This window comes from Octodon degus, unplaced genomic scaffold, assembly GCF_000260255.1.
Source record: "Octodon degus isolate 3935 unplaced genomic scaffold, OctDeg1.0 scaffold00382, whole genome shotgun sequence".
NCBI classification, from domain to species: Eukaryota; Metazoa; Chordata; class Mammalia; order Rodentia; family Octodontidae; genus Octodon; species Octodon degus.
The window spans coordinates 243,298-253,312 of record NW_004524958.1 but is presented as its reverse complement, the minus strand read 5'-3'; the positions used below and the strand labels follow the sequence as shown (position 1 = coordinate 253,312).

Below are 10,015 nucleotides of genomic sequence, written 5' to 3'. Positions count from 1 at the left end.
TTTCAACAGGCTGGTCCGTAGAAGCTTTTTCTCTTTACAATGGGAGGGTTCTAATCACGAGGACCTAACAGAGTGTTTCATCCTTTCAGCTAGAACTGAGGAAAAGCTCACTGAAAATGAAGACGGTTGTTTACGGGGTGTTCACAGAAATAGGACACAAGTGAAACCTTCCACACCAGATGCAGTGATGCAAGCCCATAATCCCACGCTCCGGGAAGCTGAGGCAGGAGAATCTCAACTAGGCCCTTATAAGACGATCAAAGTTTCACTGTACAGATAGGTTCCTTGCTTACAAAAGAAACGTTTAAATTTTTCTTTTTTCGGAACTGAGAATTGAACTCGGGCCCTTGCACTTGCCAAGGAAGTACTTATTCTACTGAGCCATCTCCCCGGCCCCCTAAAATATTTTTTAAACAAGCGTAAAATAAATAATGATGAATATATAGTCCACAGTTTTCTTTTAGTGTACTCTCAAGATTCAAATGATAATGTCTTGGTTTCTGGGAGACATCTAGTACCATACCACTTAAAATTTTAATGTATGCGAAATAATATAAGCACCTGTGATAAAAAAATATATATATATATATATATATATATATAGTTTAGCACAGAAATACTAAATACCAAATTTAGTATAGCAGGTGCCAGCAGGACTGGAAGGAAAGGAGTCACCCTGTCCTGGCGGCGCAGCATGCGGCTGCGCTGCTGTCCCCCGCTGCCTCATTCTCATGCTTCTGCAGGACTCTGCAGGCAGGAGACCCCCAGCTCCTCGTCCTCTCCCACAGCCCCGGCCAGGGCCCCTGCTTGGCCTGATTTCGCAACACAGGTGGAAAACACGGATTTACACGCAAGGGTGAGGGCATAACCAAGACCGAGAGAGGAAAGGGTACTTCACGCCTGACGGAGGGCCTGCAGCGAGGTCTGCGGTGCGTCCTAGAACCGCTGACTAGAAGGTTTTGCTGCAAGTGACCCCCAAGGGAAGCCTGCACCCTGTGGGAACGTTAGGGCCACGGCGCTGTACAAGGTCCCCTAGCTGAGCTGGGCAGTGCCTGGCCTGGAAGCTAGAAGTTCAATCCGGCCCAGCCACTAGCCCAAGGCCACTCTGGTCTCTGTGAAAGGCGAGGCCTGACCCGGGGTTGCACAGCAGTCGACAGGACAAGGACAGGTCTCTGGAATGCTGGCATTTCCACAGCAGACCCTGCAGATCTCTCAGCCAGAACTCAGCCACTGTTAGAAACAGGGCCCAGACTCAAATATTTGGTGCCAGAAAAATGCACTCAGGCAACAAGCAAGAGGGCTTGACAAGGTAAAAGAAGGGCGGAGGAGCGGCGGGTGGGAACAGAGGGGCGTGCTCTTCCACCCATGATGCAGGAGGGCAGCTGGCCCCTTCCCCTGGCTGGGTAGAAGATTCACAGTCTACACACCTCCCTTACAGGCGGTGAGGGAGGCATCGGAAGGGTTACTGGGGAGGAACGAAGAAGAAAGCTTCGTTTCGGACGAACACAAAGTCCAGACAACGCGAAGTCCTCCGCCCTTGATAAGCTACCTTGGTGTACAGCTGAGTTCCCAGGGCTCAACTGACCATGCAACTTTGGGACTGGTGCGTGGGAGTGAGCCCCAGCCCGGGATAAAGACAGCCCCCCTGAGAGAAGACAGAGCTTGCAGTTTTCCCCTGACGCCCCAGCGAGAGCCTGCATCTCTCAGAATCCGACACGTCCCATTTGCAGATCCACGCTGGAGGCCCCGGAGAGGGTGACGCGTCCCAACCCTGCACTCAAAGGACCTCGTCAAAGGTCTGAGGTCGGAGGGGTCACGGTGTGCGCAGCCACGCTTCTCGTCCTAACGGTTCTTACCGCTGCCATTGTACCGTCCCCTTCCATCAGGTGGGCAAGCCGAGGAGCCGGGTCTGTGCGCCCTGCTCGAGGCCCCCGCACGGTAAGGGGCTGACACCGGACTCTAGACATGGCTTTGACTTTATTTCATGGCACCAGGAACAGAACCCAGACCTTGCCCTTGCCAGGCAGGCGCTCTGCCACTGAGCTATGTCCCCTGCTTTTAAAATGGGAAACTGAGGCCTGATGAAGGAAAAAGGTCTAAAGGTCAGAGGGAGCTCTGAAGCGGGAGAGCTGGGTGATCAGGGACGGGGCTTGGGAACGCGAGGGGCTCACGATGGGCTGAGGGACTGTAGCTATGGCTACCGGGCCTCTCCAACCCATGATGAGCCATTCCTAGCAGGTAGGCAAGCACGGCGGCGGGGGCTGGGGTAAGAGGTGCCACACGAGCTCTGTTCAGCTCAGAATGGTGGCAGTCGGCTTCCTTCCTCCACCATCCCCAAGATGAGGATGCAGGGTCGGTGGCGCAGCTCTGCTCTCTCTTGACCTTTTCAAATTTGCCGTCCACCCAGGGGAACTATGACGTCACAAGCCGGGGAAGTGGAGCGGTTACCATGGAGGCGGAAAAGCTAAGCCGGGAACCAGCGTCAAGGGGCGGGGCTCGCTCATCTCCCTGGAGACCCCTTCCAGACCTCGGAAGCGCCCCCGCAACCCGCGCCACTCTTTTCCGCCCGTACAAGACCGAGGGGGCCTTTCCACCAATCGGAACCCTGCGTTCGGGCTGGCCCCGCCTCCATCTCCACACTTCCGGCGGCCCGCTGTCTCCAAGGCAACTCGTACGCCAGAGGCATTCGGGGACTTCTGGGTCTTGTAGTGTCAACAGAGCCTTGGGCGTGAGACGCGTTCTTCGGGAAAAAGGAGTGTGGTGAGACGCATGTGGCCAGGGTGACAGTGAGCTCACAACGCTTGTCACACGCTTTCCCCGAGCCGTTTGCGGGGGAGCGGGGGGCTGTGGGGATGATGGGCCAACGTCCACAGAGGTGACCTCCGCCGGCTCGGGCCTAGTCGTAGGGACTTCCGGCGGGACTGGGTCGTTTCCGAGCGCACGGAGGTCGGCATGGTAACGCCGCTCCACGCCCCTTGCGTGGTGACGTCACCGGCGTCGCTCACTTCCGGGGATTGTTCCACCCATCCTTGCGCGCTAAGCTGTATCCTCGCCTAGTCAAGACCTCCGCCCAGATGCGGGCAGACCCCATGTCCAGGTCGGAAGACTGATCCCAGAGCCGTGCCTCCGCCGACTCCTGCAGAAAGCCTGGGCTCTGAGCCAGGCTTAATGTTCTATTACGTTCTGCCCGGACGTAATGGTGGTAACCATAGCAACAGTAGGACTCGCTGTAACCATGGCAACAGTAGGAATCACCTAACCTTAGCAACAGTAGGGCTGATAAAAGTCCCTGCTCGTCTAAAGAGCTGTCTCGGTAACCCCCACAGCCACTCAGGTGGGTGAGGCTCACCGAGGTAGGACAGAAATAGCAGAGGTATCGCTAAGGTGTCCATGATCAGCTTCCTTCCTTCCTTTCAGGCTCCTGTCTTCCCAGCTTCCTTGGGAACAGAGTGAGGGAAAGGGACTGGATCCTGACATAAAGGAACAGGTCGAGAGAGCCTGTTTTGCAGGCAACTAGGTTAGATAGAAACACTATAGGCAGGCAGACAGCACCAGGCCCTCAGAAGGAGCAGTGCAGCAGGCCAGGCCTCAACACAAAAGATCAAACAAAGGCACCGTTCCCTAAGGACAGACATCAGGGATCGGTACTCTAAATAGGTCTCTAGGGCCTGCAGGATAGCTCAGCAGACTAAGCACCTGCTTAGGCAAGCGCAGGGACTAGATTCAATGCCTGGCACCATATGCCACCCCGGCCCTGCCCTCGGGTGCACTGGATTTGTGTGATGTTTGTGACTAGGCTTGGGTTAGGAAACTGACCTTTTATGTCATTTCAACGAAAATTCTAAAATTGATATTTGAGTCAATTGTTGGACAACGTATAAGTGTATTTGAAACAACACGGACATGTGCTTCTGCTTTCAATGGCATATTTTATGAAATATAATTGCAACTAACCCCTTTGCGGAGCTGGGGACCAACCCCAGGGCCTCTCGTGTGCTGGGGGGTGCTGTGCCGCTAAGCTGCGCCCCAGCCCTGGAGGTCAGTGTGCTTTTGTGAAAATTTAACAGCTGAAGTGGGATGTGAATGAATAAATAAAAACCTGACAGACTTCAAAGAATACATAAAACAAAGCTGATCTCACTAATCCCGTTTCTTGTGTGTTGAATTGAGAGTATTTCAGATATATTGAGCTAAAGCACATTATTCAAATTGATTGCACCTGCCTCTTTGTGCTTGCACTATGGCTACTTGAGAGTTTAAAAGTACTTCACTCATGGTAGATTTTTCCAGCCCTCAGTAACCGAAACTCTCCCAGGAGAGAGACACAACCCTGTGGCTCTGGCTGCTCCAACAGATGCCTAACCTGGGACACTTACCGGGCCAGAAACATGGCAGCTCGCAGGCTGGGAGGCTGCAAGTCACAGACCTGGGCCTCCGGGGAGCCTCCCCACCAGGAGCAGGGAAAGGCAGACAGCGCGCTGCCCGCCAGCCGTGTTCCTTACTACCAGCACCCGCCCATCCTGCGGGCAGAGCCTCCGCCTGAATGCCTTCTGGGAGTCCCTCACAGCCCTGCTCCTTAGGAACTCAGGTTTCTGCACATGAATCTGGGGGGTCACAGCACACCCCAGCAGTGTCGGGCGTGTGTCATCTCACCTGCTCAGGACAGTGCTGTATTTCCCCAGGAACCCAGGGAGCACGGGGGGAGGGGACATCCCCACCCTTTTTATTTCCTTTTTATCTTGAGGTACAGTCTGTCTCTTTGGCAGGCCGACCTCACACTTGGGATCCTCCGGCCCGAGCCCCAGGGCGGCTGCATCTACCGGTGTGCGCACCACCTCTGTCTTCTAGGCGACCCCTGGGTGCGTGAGGCTCCCTGGCGCCTGTGCAGCCAGTGCCCACTGCACTCGGGGCTGGGGGCTCTGCAGTCAGCCTGGGCGCCTCTACCCCCTCAGCTGCATGATTATGGGAGTCAGTTATATTTATTTACCCCAAAAACTTGTCGAGTCAGTAGAATTTCCTTCACTTATACAATGCAATTAACTATAACCCAAACCAGGTGTATTTGAAGGCAAAACAATTATTCCTCTCGAGACAAATTTAACTAGTTTGCGAAAGATGTGACAAAGGCCAATGGCTAGCACAGCCAAAATGTGTTCTGTTCAAATTGGCACACCAGCGACACACACAGCTTTTGGTCTTTTTTCTTGATGGAAGGTGCTTCACACCCATCACTCTACAACAGTTACCATCCCTTCTAGGAGACATCCAGGAAGCTGGGTTCAGAGAAGCATGCCAGAACTGCACCTTGCGCTTATTTCAGGAGATCGGCAAATGGGTCTACCTTCACATGATTCGGAGGAAAACAGCTGAAGTTTTTTAATTAGATGATCCAACCCAATATTGGTTCTGAGCATAAGCGGGCTTGCACTGTACTGTTAACACCCCCTCTGCAGATGGTATATAAGGCTTTAAGAGGCAGCACTTCGCCCAACCCAGGCTGCACGGCCAGCAGCAACCGGCTGGGGGTGGGGGCAACAGGAGCCTCATCGACAGAGCCCAGCCCTAGCCAGGACCTGCCCCCCCCCCCCAGCATCAAGAATTGTGCCAGTTGGGCCGGGCGTGTGGTTCACACCTGTAATTGCAGCACCCAGGAGGCTGCGGCAGGAGGATCTCCATGAATTTAAGGCCAACCTGGGCTACAAAGTGAACTCAAGGCCCATCTGAGCTGAATAGGACACGCTGCCTCAAAAAAAAAAAAGACAGGGGGTGGGGAGATGGCTCAGTGGCACCTGTCTAGCAAGCACAAGGTCCTGAGTTCAATCCCTTGTATCAAAAAAATCCAAGAACCGTGTCAGCTGGAGGGCCAGGGCTCGGCTCACCGCACCGGCAGACCCACACCCATCTCCTCAGTGGGCCCCAAATCTTTGCATGACAGAGAGGGGGTTTGGGAACACGGCACACGGGGTGGAATCTCAGCTCAGACGCCCCGCGCCTGTGCCTGGCACACGATGCCAGTGCGAGGAGGCGGAGTCCAGCCCTGAAGAGGAACCAGGCGTGCAGCCCTCAGCAGTGCACGTTTATTTAAGTAAGGAGCCGGGGTCGGGGGAGCCGGCGGGGTCCGCGGGGGAAGCTGTGGCGCAGGCGGCCGCTCTCCAGCCGCAGTCGTCCGGCTGCTGCCCGGCTTCTGCCGACGCGGCTCTCCTCTCTCTCACCGCTGCCCAGGAGACACAGCCTTCCTGGGAGCCAACGCCAGGGAGAGGAGCCCCGGGAGGGTGGAGCTGGGCCAGAGGCCGGCTAGTAGGAGCAGCAGGGGTCGTTTCTAAGGGGAGAGGTAGAGAGAGGCGCGTTTGTGCCTTTATCTACATCCTGCTGTGCCCTCAAACTCCTCTCCTCTGCCACCCCAGCACCCCTACAGGGCTCCGGGCCACCTGCACAGCCCAGCCTTCTGCCTCAGTTCCCCACTGTGCCCCACACAAGGCTAGAGGGGCTGGCTCCTCTCCCATCCAGCACCAAGATGGTCTCCTGGAAAAGCACTCTTGTGGACACGGTCAGGAGCCACCCCCCACCTCCTCCGCCAGGGCACCCCTCAGGCCTTCACGAAGCACAGGAAGAGGTAGCTGGGCTGCTCCCGCTGCACTAGAGGGCGCACTCCAGAGAGCAGGGAAACCTGCCCGGAAGCCGCTCTGCACCCTCAAGCTGGTGGTAGGGTAAGGTGAGTGCGGAGCTAGGGCGCAGGCTTGCTCACAGGCACAGCACCCAGGCAGGTGAGAGATGCTTCTTGCTCCCGGAGAGATCTAGAAGAAATTCTTGCCTGTCCAAAAAATAAACCCAGTACGCAAACACTACCTCTACCTCACCTCCTCATCCTCTGGCAACTACGAGCTGGCTTTCTGTCTCTGAGGTTGTCTCTTCTGAATATTTCATATAAGAGGATCCTATCCTATGTGGCCATCTGTGTCTGGTTTCCTCCACATAGCACAACACTTCCAGATTTGACCATATTCTCACATGTATCAGAGATCCATCCCTTGTAATGGCTCAATAATATTCCCTGGGACAGATGCATGCTACTTTGCTTATCTATTCGCCAGCTGATGGATCCATCAGGCCCACTGTGTACATGCTGTCTCTGGCTGCTTTAGGTCGAACAGCAGAACGAGTAACCACAATGGAGCCCATATGGGGCCTTCACAGAGAAAGTTGCCAGCTTTGGTCTATCAAGTCAGACACCAGAACACCAATACACAGACATGGTGTGGGGCCGGGGAGATGGCTTAGTAGAATAAGTGCTTCCCTGGCAAGCGCAAAGATCTGAGTTCAATCCCCCGTTCTGCAAAACAAAACAAACAAACAACAACAACAACAAAAAAAAACAGACATGGTATGACAGGCGAGGAGAGCCTCCAGCATTGCTGGTCCATGGCGTGGGCTCAGCAGCCCAGCGCTGCTCCCAAACGCCGGTGCACCTCAGTGACCTTGAGGGCCCAGGAGGCATTTTCCAGGCAGGCAGAGGGCAGTGAGCCTGGCCTGGTGGGAAGGCCCAGCATGCACAGTGGCATGAAGACAAAAGGAAACATGGGTTCTCTGGGAGTCACAAATGGCCTGAGATGGGCAGGGGTGGGGTGTGCATGGGAACAGAGGGGAAAATGATGTGGAGGGGACTTTGGAGAAACGGAAAATCCCAACCTGAGCATCTCAGAGCTCACGCCATGGGGCTGGGTGTGATCACAAGTAAGAGTCGGCCGCCACACTCTCGGGAGCCCCCGGGTCCCTAGTCTGAAAAGGGAACCTGATGGAAAACTATGGGAAAATGCATCACATGGACTAAGAGTGCTCAGGCATCGGAGACCAACAGCCACCTGTCGTGTGCTTGTGCCTCAGACCTTGGAGAGCTCTCCAGGACCAGAAGGACTGAGCTCACAAGGCCCTAAGGAGAGCGTGACCCTGGCACTTGCTCAGCTCTGATCGCTGAGAATTCCTGCCACAGGACCATCAACAGGAGACTGCCCTGCAAGCAAATGAGTGATGAAGGCCCACACCACAGCCAGCAGCGGGCCTGTGGGGGTGCTGAGTGCAGCTCTCAAATCAGCAGCGTCCCACGGTTCATCTCAGGAGATGTGGATAACAAGCTACCTTGAATCTTCTCAGTGCTATCCTGAATGCCGAGGAAGATTTCAGGAGAGAAGTCCCCTGGCTTTGCTTTTTTTTTATAGATTGGAATCTGCTGATACAGTTGGTGAGGTTCCATGGTGGGTTTTCAGCCTGAATGGGCATACCATGGCCCACCATGTGTGACTTTAAGAGGGCTCTGGCTGCTGGGGAGGGAAAGGGTGAGAGGCTGGCAGGGCAGGAGAGGCCAGTGTTGCCATCGAGGCAGGAGGCTCTGCTTCTTCCCCTCTGTTCCCACTAGAGCTGGCCCATGCTCCTGTCATCCCATGGAAACAGCAGCCGCTCACTCGGCCTCTCCACTGTACTCCAAGTCATGGCAACACCTCACTTTCCCAATGGAAACCTTTGGGCAGTCCCAGGATCAAATCCCAAATGCTTTCTGTGTCTTCCAGGTCCCGCCCACCCTCATGAAGTTCCCAGCTCATCAGGGACACTGTCTACCACTTTCTACCTCAGGGCTTTTGCTGAGCAGGTTTCTGCACCTGAGGTGCTCTGGCTTCCTGTCCGACTGGCTACTGCTCCATATCAACAACTTTGGTTCCGAGTCACTCTCCCGAGGCTTCCCATGGCCACCCAGTGACCAAGAGATTGGCCTCACTGTTTTAGCCTCGGGCACTTCAACATCGGCTTCAGTCATCTTTTCATCTGATTTGTCTTCCTGTGAGCCCAGGACCCTTCTCCACTCTGTTCACCACTAAATCTAGGTTCCATCAAAGAGTAAGGGGTCAATGAAAGCTTACTGAGAAGGTTCCTCAATAGGGTCAAGATAGAATTTCATATGACCCAGCAAGTCTACTCCTCCATATGTCCCCAAAAGAATTTAAAAGAGGTTCAAGCAAATCATATACAAATGTTCATAAAATCACTAGTCATGATACTCAAAAAGTGGCAACTGAACGTCCTTCAGCTGATGGACAAATGTGGTATATCCATGCAGTGGAACACGGTTCAGCCATGAAAGAGAATGGTGTACAGCTAATGCTGCACATAGATGAAATTTGAAAATATAATGCTAAGTGAATAACGCTTCACAAAAAAACCATATGCTACATTGATATGAAAGGTCCAGCAGAGGTAAATCAACAGGGACAAAGAAGAGATTAATGGTGTGGTGCTGAAGTTCTTGCTAAGTCGCTGAGTTGTCCAGGTTGGGCTTGCACTTGCAATCCTCCTGCCTCAGCCTCCCAGAGTGCTGGGATTACAGGTGTGCACCACTGTACTCAGCCAGGTAAATTTTTATGTTCTGTGTACTTTGCCACAATTTCTGAAATCTGAAAATACAGTTTCCTGAGTGAATTCATGAATGAACTCTTCCTGTTCTGACTACCTGTCCATTGTCAGGTTCTTCCCTGGCCTCTTCCTGTGGCTGAAGTCTTGGGTGTACGCTTGGGACTCCCCTCCTGACTCTGTGATTGGAGCTGCCAGCCCTGCCCACCTCACACACTGGGCCCATTGCAGAGGCTCCAAGACAGTAGCTACCTGATCTCCACGTCCGGGTTACAGTAGTGGCAGTAGCACTGGGGAGGCCGACAGGAGGGACAGGAACAGAGAGAACTGGTGAGCAGGTGAGCAGGTAACCACCTCCCTCAGCTGTCCTGCCCTCCCCCTCCCCACTTGTCTCTGTCCTGATGTCCCTCAGGCCTGGGATCATCCAGCCTCATCCCCCATCCAGCTCTCAGGGCCTGGGGCTGGGCAGGGACCCCGAGTGTGACACAGGTGTGAAGGAACCTCCCCGACCTCCCAGTTCTGTACCTCCCCAGTGGCCACCAAACACTTGCAGATGCTGCTGAGTGCCCTCTGGGGTCACAGCACCCCAGGCAGCATCAGAGGTTCCCAGCCTTGGCCT

General features: G+C 54.4%; 1 pseudogene; it reads right to left on the bottom strand.

Annotated features, from left to right (window-relative positions):
• The window catches only part of LOC101565103, a 4,966-nt pseudogene extending 2,012 nt beyond the window's left edge, over nt 1–2,954 (bottom strand).
• Nucleotides 2,955–10,015: the final 7,061 nt, after the last annotated feature.